The following is a 10,336-nucleotide window of genomic DNA, read 5'->3' on the forward strand; positions in this document are numbered from 1 at the left end:
TTTCCAGGGCATAGCTTTAAATCTTCCCAGTGCCCATCAACAGCTTCCTGAAAGTCTCCTCTCTTGTTTACTTCTGCAAAGGGTAGCTTCTGAAAATGTAATCATGTATGAGTGTGTATTTGTTCACTCACCTTTTTTACTTTTAATCAATGTCAGGTATCAAGAGCCATGTTAAGGAGTTGAGTGTAGCCTGCAACTACCACACTTGGATTGTATTGATCCAGAAATAGTCTCCATAGTTGGTTATTAACTTACGGTAGTCATTAAAGTAAACACAGCACATATACATTATCTGCTGCTTTTTGTTGTAATTAATATTAGGTATGTTCTGGTGAATTCATGCTTATTGTACAGAAACAAAATTACTATTTTATCAGGCTGTCCAAAGACAAAACTCAAGGAATTGAAGATTCTTGTAATGGACTAGATAACCTCAAAATGATTAGCCCATTCCAGAAGAAAACAGGTGGGAATTGAGTTCATCCACTTGAAATTGTTTTACAATAATCAAAACTTTCAAAACCTCAAGACTCAGATTTCCATAGATCAGAGGCTACCTTTTTGATAAACTCTCAGTAAAGTCTTGGAGATTAGAAGCAAGATAGTTTGTGACACGTGTGCTTTCCAAAAACTAGAATAGATTTTTACAGAATAGTGGTATATCTGACGTTGTATGTTTCTTAAAGGTCCAAATGTAATAAAAAAAATGAAAGAAAAAAATAATTCTAATTGTACTTAGCGTCTATTCATTCTTATAGGAAACATAAAATCTACCCTTGAGTTTGTCAGAATATAAGAAAGCTGTACCCCTGGACCAGATCCTGTTGTGTTGTGTTGAAATAATATTTCCAATTTTTACCATAAGCTGACATAACCATCATAGTGTAAGAGACTTAATAAAAACAAACATATGGACCTCATAAAATTTACTGGAAGAACTTTCTTAAGAACATGATTCATTGCATCAAATAGTTTCTCTGCTATAGGAACTGACAGGAGATATTTCTGTGTGGCTTCAGGACCAGGAACAGCTACATTCTTCTCAACAGTTGTCTGTATCTTCTAGACATCGTGAATATGTAACTGACTTTATCTTATGCTATGGTCCTCTAATAACCAGTGTATGAGGAGTGTAACATGGCATGTTTTAAAAAAATTTACACCATTCTTGTCTTCATCTTATTTTATTGGCCATGTATTTCCCTGGACTCTATTCTTGTGTTATTAGTGATATATTTTTAATATTATGTGCTTCCTTTTGTAAGTAATTTTTGAGAGACTTTATCATTTAATTCCTTTTTTAATTTCAATAGATTTAGGGGTACAGATGGTTTTGGTTACGTGGATGAATTGTATAGTGCTGGTGTCTGGGTTTTTAGAGTACCCATCACCAGAAGAATGTACACTGCACCTGTAAATAATTTTTCTTCCCTCACCCCATTTCCACCCTCCCCCCTTCTGAGTCTCCAATGTCCATTATACCACTCTGCATGCCCCTGTGTGCCCATAGCATAGTTCCTACTTACAAGTGAGAACATGCAGCATTTAGTTTTTCATCCCTGCAGTACTTCACTTAGGACAATGGCCTCCAGTTTAATTCAAGTTGCTGAAAAAAACATTATTTCATTCTTTTTTATGTATGAGTACTATTTCATGCTATATATACATGACATTTTCTTTATCTACTCATCAGTGGATGGACACTTAGGTTGGTTCCATATCCTTACAATTGTGAATTGTGCTACAATAAACATATGATTGCAGGTGTATTTTAGATACAATGACTTCGTTTCCTTTGGCCAGATCATCAATAGTGGGATTGCTGGATCAAATGGTTGGTATACTCTTAGGTCTTTCAGGAATCCATACTGTTTTTCATAGAGGTTGCCCTAATTTACATTCCCACCAATAGCATATAAGCATACCCTTTTAACTGCTTCTGTGCCAACATCTATTATTTTTGGACTTTTTAATAATGGTCATTCTGACAGGAGTAAGGTAGTATCTCATTATGGTTTTAATTGGCATTTCTCTGATGATTAGCAACACTGAGAATTTTTTGTATGTTCTTTCTCCAGTGTATGTTTTTGTCTGCTTTGTTGAAGATCAGTTGGTTATAGGTATATGGTTTTATTTTGAGGTTCTCTATTCTGTTCCATTAACATATATGTTTACTTTTATACAAGTACCATGCTGTTTTGGTTACTATAGCCTTGGAGTATAAATTCAAGTCTCATAATGTGATTCTTCCTGATTTGTGCTTTTTGCTTAGGATTGCTTTAGCTATTGAGGCTTTTTTTTTTTTTTGGCACTATAAAAACTTTATATTCCTTTTCTAATTCTGTGAAAATCGACATTGATATTTTAATAGGGATTGCATTGAATGTGTAGATTGCTTTGGGCAGTATGCTCATTTTCACAATATTATTTTTTCCAATCCAAAAACATGAGATATTTTTCCATGTATTTATGTTACCTATGATTTCTTTCATCAGTATATTGCAGTTGCCCTTGTAGAGATCTTTCACTTCCTTCATTAAGTATATTCCTAGGTATTTTTATTTTTATTTTTTTGCAGCTCCTATAAACGAGATTAAGTTCTAGACTTGATTCTCAGCTTGGTCATTATTGGTGTATGCCATTGCTACTGATCGGTGTATGCTTATTTTGTATGCTGATACTTCACTGAATTCATTTATTAATTTTGGGAGTCTTTTAGAGGAGGCTTTAGGGTTATCTAGACATAAGATCATATCACCTACAGACAGAGACAGTTTGACTTCCTCTTTTCCAATTTGGATGCCTGTTATTTCTCTTTCCTGATTCCTTCTGCAAGAACCTCCAGTACCATGTTAAATGAAAATGATGAATGTGGATGCCCTTGTCTTTTTCCAGTCCTAAAAGGGAATGTTATTGACTTTTCCCCATTCAGTATGAGGTTGGCTGTGGGTTTGTCATGCATGGCTTTTATTATTTTGAGGTATGTTCCTTCTGTGCCTACTTTCCTGAGGGTTTTTATCATGACGGGATGGCCTATTTTATCAAATTATTTTTCTTGATCTATTGGAATGATCATAAGCTTTTGGTTTTTAATTCTGTTTATGTGGTGAGTCACATTTATTGATTTGAATATGTTGAACCATCTTTGCATTCCTAGAATGAAACCACCTTAATTGAGGGGAATTATTTATTTGATGCACTTTTAGATTCAACCTGCTAGTATTTTGTTGAGGATTTCTGCATCTAAGTTCATGAGGGACATTGGTCTGTAGTTTTCTTTTTTGTTGTGACCTTTCATGGCTTTAGTATCAGGGAGATCCTGGTTTCATAGAATAAGTTAGGGAGCATTCCCTCCTTCTGGATCTTTCGGAACAGTTTTAGTAGAATTAGTATTAGTTCCTCTTTGAGCATCTGGTAGAACTCAGCTGTGAATCATCTACTCCTCAGCCACTTTTTTCCCCAGGAGATTTTTTTATAACTGATTCGATCTCACTAATCCTTATTTAATCTGTAAGGGTTTTCATTTCTTCTCGATACAAATGTGAGAGATTCTATGTTTCCAGGAATTTATCCACTTCCTCTATATTTCTACTTCATGTAGATAAAGGTGTTCATAGTAGTTTCAGATGATCTTTTACATTCCTATGGTATTGGTTGGAATGTCTCCTTTTTCATTTCTGATTGATTTTATTCAAATCCTCTCTCTTCTATTTTTAGTTAATCTAGCTAGTGCTCTATCAGTTTTGTTTATCTTTTCAAAAAATGAACTTTTTCTTTTTGAGACAGGGTCTTGTTCTGTCATCCAGGCTGCAATGCAGTGGCATGATCATGGCTTACTGCAACCTCAAACGCCTAGGCTCCAGTGATTTTCCCACCTCGGCCTCCCAAGTAGCTGGAACTATAGGCATGCACCTCCATGTGGCCAATTTTTTTTTTTTCAGAGATGGGGGATCTCAATATGTTGCCCAGGCTGGTCTCAAACTCCTGGCCTCAAGCAATCCTCCCATCTGAGCCCCCATAAGAACTGGGATTACATGCATGAACCACCAGAGCTGGACTCCAACTTTTTTTTTTAATAATACTTGAATTGATTTTTGTTTCAATTTTATTTAGCTCTGCTCTGATCTTTGTTATCTTTGTTATTTATTTTCTTCTGCTAGCTTTGGTTTTGCTTTGTTCTTATTTTTCTAATTCCTTGAGATAAGATGTTAGGTTGTCAATTTGTAAATTTCGTGTCTTTTTGATGTAGGCAGTTAGCACCATAAACTTTTCTCTTAGCTCTGATTTTGCTATGTGCCACAGATTTTAATAACTTGTGTCACTGTTATTATTAGTTTTAAATTTTTTAAAATTTCTATCTTGATTTCATCGTTCACCCAAATATCATTCAGGAACAGGTTGTTTAATTTCCAAGTATTTGTATAATTTTGAGACTTCCTCTTGAAATTGATGTCTAGGTTTATTCCACTGTGATCTGAGAAGACATTTGATATGATTTTGACATTTTTAATTTACTGAGACTTGTTTTGGGGGTTATCATATGATCTATCATGGTGATTGTTCCATGTGCCGATGAAAAGAATATATATTCTGCAGATTTTGGATAGAATGTTCTGTAAATATCTGTTATGTCCATTTGTTCTAGAGCCCAGTTTAAGTCCAGTGTTTCTTTGTTAATTTTCTGCCTCAATGATCTGTCTAATGTTATTAGTGGAGTGTTCAAGTCCTCATGAGTATTGTATTGCTGTCTGTCTCTTTCCTTGAGTCTAGTAACATTTGTTTTATAAATCTGGGAGCTTCAGAATTAGGGGCATATATATTTCTGAAGGCTATATTTTCTTGTTGGATTTTTCCTTTTATCATTATATGCTGACCTTTTTTGTCTCTTTTTATAGCTGTTGATTTAAAGTCTGGTTTATTTGGTATAAGAATAGCTACTGGTCCTCACTTTTGGTTAGCATCTGCTTGGAAATTTTTTTTTCAAAATCTTTACCATATGACCAGATGAATCTTCACGAATTAAGTGCATCTCTTTAAAGCAGCAGGTATTGGGTTATGTTTTTGAAAGGTGGTCTTACTAATAACCTATCTAACAGAATGAAGCAGGCTATCAAACAATAAGTAAGAGAAATAAACTCACAACACAACTACACTTTGTTTAATTAAAACACATGTGGCCTAACTTGTTATCTCTGAGTTCTTTCTCAGCCTTCAAAATGTTTCTGAGCAGACAGTAGGAGTGTGAACTTCCCCTGCTTCCTCAAGAAGAGACAGTACTAGATACCTCCTGCTATCAAGAAGAAAGAAGAAACCAATTTCTGATACCAATCTGCTATGTGAGAAACAGAAAAAGTCAGCACAGCATCTTCATAGCTTCTTTTGTTATCAGTCCCTTGAGGCAGAGAAAAAAAGCCATTTCTACCCTTTAAAAGCACCAAGCAACTTTCCTTGCAGCCGACATTTCTTTCCTCCCTCAGTGTGTCATGGCCAATTTCTCTTTCTCTCTCTCTCTCTCTCTGTCCCTTTCTTTCCTTCTTTCTCAGAAATATAAACTTTTACTTTTGCATATCCTAATCACTGTCTGACAATTTTTTCTCCTCCTTTGTATGGACTTCACACTCTACCAGTTTTTTCATCCATTCTGCCAATCTATATCTTTTAAGTGGGGTATTTAGACCATTTATATTTAAAGTTATTTTATTCATGTGTGAGATACTATTCCAGTTATTTTGTTGGTTTTTACTTAATTGCTTTGTATTTCTCCATTGTGTTACTGTTTTATAAGCCCTGTGAGTTTTATGCTTTTGAGTGTTTTTATACTGTTGAGTATGAGTCTTTTATTTTGATATTTAAGACCACTTTGAGCATTCCTTAAAGTGAAAGTCTAGTGGTAACAAATTCCCTCAGTATTTGCTTATCTAGGAAAGGATTTATTTCTCTTTCATTTACGAAACTTAGTTTTGCAGGATACAAAATTCTTGGCTGAAAATTTTCTGGTTAAGAAGACTAAAGATAGGACCCCAATCCCTTACGCCTTACAAAGTTTCTGCTGAGAAGTCTACTGTTAGTCTCATAGGTTTGCCTTTGTAGGTCATTTGACTTTTTTGTCTCTTTGTCCTTGGAATTCTTTCCTTCACATTGGCTTTCCTTCACATTGGCACAAAGACTATATGCCTTCCTAATGCACTGTTTACAATGAATCACCCAGGTGTTCTTTGAGCTTATTGTGTCTGGATGTGTAAATCCCTAGCAAGACCAGGGAAGGTTTCCTCAATTATTCCTTAAATAGGTTTTCCATATATCTTACTTTTTCTTCTTTTCTCTCAGGAATATCTATTATTTGTTGGTTTGGGTGTTTTAAATAATCAGATACTTCTCAAAGATGTCGTTCCTTTCTTTTAATTCTTTTTCTGTGATTCTGTCTGACAGGAATAATTGAAAAAACTTCCCTTTGAGCTCTGAAATCTCTTCTTCAGCTTGATCCATTCTGCTGTTTGAGTTTCCAACTGAATTTTATAAATCTATCAGTATGTCTTTCATTTCCAGAGTTCTGTTTGATTATTTTAAATATATCTATCTCTTTAGTAAATTTTTTATTCATGTCCTCTATTATTCCTATCCCTGTTACTTCTCCACTGAAGAAGCTGTTCCTTCTTATTTTTGACTATACTTTCATTTGGGTAAATCTTTTTAAGTTTTTTCTTTTATTATTTTATTTTATTTATTTTTTTTAGCCCCACCTAGGACCGTGTCTGAATTTTACATCATAATTGTTTCTTTACCTTTGAGTTGGTGTACTTTCAGGGAGCAAAGGCTCTGTCTATATTCCTTGGTTATTGAGAGTCTTTGTACAGTGAGCAATGTCTTTCTCAGATGCCAGTTACGGTAGAAAAAGTACTAGGCTGTAGTTCAACCACCAGGCCAGTAGGTGGCACTTGTGTAAGAGCAGGCTGCAGCAGTAGCAGATGGGTGTGTGCTCGGTCTCAGTTTGCTCAGCTGCTCGGGTGGCCTGTGCAATGTTGCTGTCCTCGTTCCCTCCTCAGCCGTGGGGGCGGGGGCGGGTAAAAAGGTGGGCAGAGCGGGGCTGCCGAGCTCCATTGTACACCCCAATGACAGGTGGAAGCACCATCCTAGTGAGGGTAGTGAAGGAGCTTGTGTTGAATTTCCCCACAGTATCCGTCAGGAATTGGGGGAGGAAGAGAGGAGAGTGAACCAGCTCCCAGCCCCGGTGGACAGACACAGTTCTCTCTCTCGCTGTCACACTACTGTCCCTAGACTCCTGAACTTCAGTTCGGACAACTTTCAGTTCAGATAGACACTGTCTTTTTCTTCGAGGACATAATGTAGCTGCAGACCTCAGAAAGGATCTAAGGCACAGGTCTCTCCCCAAACTGGTTCCACCCAAAAGTCCTGAAATAGGCAGCTTTTGGCTTGCCTGTACTCCACTACAGGAAGCCATGGCTTTTCAAAGTGAAAGGCATGAGCCCCACTCTCCATGGAAGTCTGGCTGTGGTGGGCATGTCGTTGAGGGGCACAGCCACTCCCAGTGCCCTGGCCTGGCCCCCTTCCTCGTGCAGGAACGGCTGTGGCTGTGCTGGCAGCAGTGAGTTGGGGAGGGGAGGGAGAGGAAAAGACTCTGAATGGAGGAAAGCTAGCTCTCTGCTCTGCTTTGTCCCTAAAGGGCCCCCTGGCTCACTGTGCTCTCCTATCACCTGGAAGTGGCCTGCCCTGATTGTCCAAGCTCTGGGAATTGCACAGTTCCCCTGGTACCCACCAGCCTTCTGAGGCTATTACAGTTCAAGTGTGTGCTGGGGAATGTTACCTGTGGATCTGGTGGTGTGGAGACCCAAGAGCTGAGATTCCCTGGTCAGGACACCTGCAAAAAACACTGCCTCTCTGTGAAAGGAAGGAAATGAGCTGCACCCTCTATGCAAAATCCAGGTGCAGCGGGCACAGCATTAGTGGGAGTGCAGCTCTCCCTTCCAACCTGGGACTAGACTGGGGTGGGAACACGGTCGTGCACTTGTGGACTCTGCTCTGCACCCATATCTCCACTGGCCGGGGTGCAGACAACTTCAGATCATGAGCAAGGGGCTCTCAAGTGGAGGAGAGCACATGCTCTGTTTTCCTTTGTCCCAGAAAGCATTGTGGCTCACAGCACTCTCCTGTCCCCAAGGGGCAGGAGAATCCCAGAGCTCTCTTGTGTCCCCCTGGAACTTTGTGCTTGTCACAGTCCAAGAGGGTACTGGGGAGTGTTTGCGTGGAGTCCAGAGACAAGGAAACAGAAAGGCTGAGGCTCCCTGGGCAGGATAGAGGTCGTTATGGGTGCACCTTCAATTTGGTTCCTACTGCCTCACCTTGGGTCTGTGGTGGGGGAAAGCAACCTTGTGCAGGCTGGCAGCATAGTGCTCTTTTCTTAAGAAGTTCTCAGTTCACCGCTGGCAGCAGTGCTGGGGCTATGAGGGTAGAGGGGCTCTCCAACAGTTCAGGACCTGGCTGTCTGCCACAGGCATGAGGGGAAGAAAAATAAACACCCCCATCTACACTTTCTACGGGGCTCCAAATTTTCCTGGGGGTTTGATGTCTGCCAAAACTTTGCTCCTTCTTGTTCTGCTCTGCAGTTTCTTCCTGAGAGATCTCTGGTAGATTCTGACACTCTTCCCTCAGTGTTCCACCTGGGCTGGGCTTTTTCACCTGAGACTTTCCCTTATTTCTGGATGATCTGGTGACCAATGTCTCTAGTCAGCCATATTGCCAGGGTGTTTTGGTAAGTAAAATTTTAATTATTTTTAGAGCTACAAGTTATTCTGAATTTAAGTATGCACTTGTAAGCTGCTTAAAGATTTGGGAACCTTAAAACATCAAATTATAAGTAATAAGGATGCTGAAACGTCATTTTAATCTCTACTGCCACATAGTGGTAGAATGTAAAATTTATCTCTGTATGCAGTTTTTGATAACACTAATTACAAAAAAAACATTTTCAGAGTTTTAGTGTCGCAGATATTTTGATTCTGTACTTAGACATATAAGTGTTTTACACAGTATCAGGCATTTTTATGATTTTCCCCTGACAAGGTAAAAATCCATTAATCCCAAATCTTTCTCTTTATTCTGTAGAGTATAATTTTCCAATTTTTGTTGTGTTGTATTGTCCTCTGTCTTTGGAATATTAACTACAGATTGCTGAGTTAACCATTCTCTTCCATTTCTTGCTCATGGATATCATCATGTCTTAACAGGCTTCTTTTGTAAGCTGTTTGATTTCTTTATTTACCCCTTAATATCCCTATTTCCTTTCCTTCCCTACATTCTCATGTCTTAGTGCACCATCCTTCTGTTTCTGTGTTATAAAATGTGATGTTATTTGATCTGTACAACTTTAAGCTCCACAAAGATAGTATCCTTTATGCCTCACGTAGTAACGCATTCATTCAGCTCTGTTAAAGACCTCCCCAGCAGTCTGTTCTCTTGTTCCCAACTGCTGCATCGAGGCCCATGGTGTTCACCTACCACGTTTTCCTTATGCGTGCCCATGGGAATGAACATCTAGGACGCTTCCAACACCTCACTACCATAAAAATGGTGTGATAAACTACTTTATATGTGGTCCCTCATGGAATTGTGTGGACATTTTCTATCACATACATTCAGAAGTGGGATTGCCGGGTCAACATATACATCATTACACAAGATGTTGCCACATGCTCTCCACAATCACTTCACCACCATCCGTGCACGAGGATTCCCACCTATCCCACCTCCCTGCAAACACGGTGCTTCTCCAGCTTTCTGATTATGCTAATTTGGTGTGTAAAATGATATCTTGTTTTAATTTGCATCTCTCTAATTAGTAGGGAGTTTGAATATAATTCACATGCTTATTAGTTTCTGAGTTACCTTCTGTGAATGGCTTGTTCATATATTATGCTCATTTTGTAATTTTTTGGTCATTTCACTTTTCCTTATGAATTTGTAGATGTGTATTGATTGTGTATACATATGTCAAATCTGTATATATTTACATACATATGTGTGTATATGTACCTACTTCATTTTTAGAATTCCAAATACTTTTTTCAATTTTCCACCCATTAATTTTGTTCAATATGTACTTTGATGAAGAGAAATCCTTCATTTTAAAAAGTAAAACCCAACTATTTTTAACACAGTTTCCAATTTGGTGACTTAAGAAGTAATGCCCCACCAATAGGTCATAAAAATATTCTGCTACTTTATGTGGTACTAACTTTTTAGCATTGTCAATTGTTTTTATTACTTCATTCCTTTGCAAACAAGTCTTGGCTCTTCTCTTTCAAAAATAATTTAAATACTA

The sequence above is a fragment of the Propithecus coquereli genome, unplaced genomic scaffold (genome assembly GCF_000956105.1).
Source record: "Propithecus coquereli isolate 6110/MARCELLA unplaced genomic scaffold, Pcoq_1.0 Scaffold59, whole genome shotgun sequence".
NCBI lineage: Eukaryota > Metazoa > Chordata > Mammalia > Primates > Indriidae > Propithecus > Propithecus coquereli.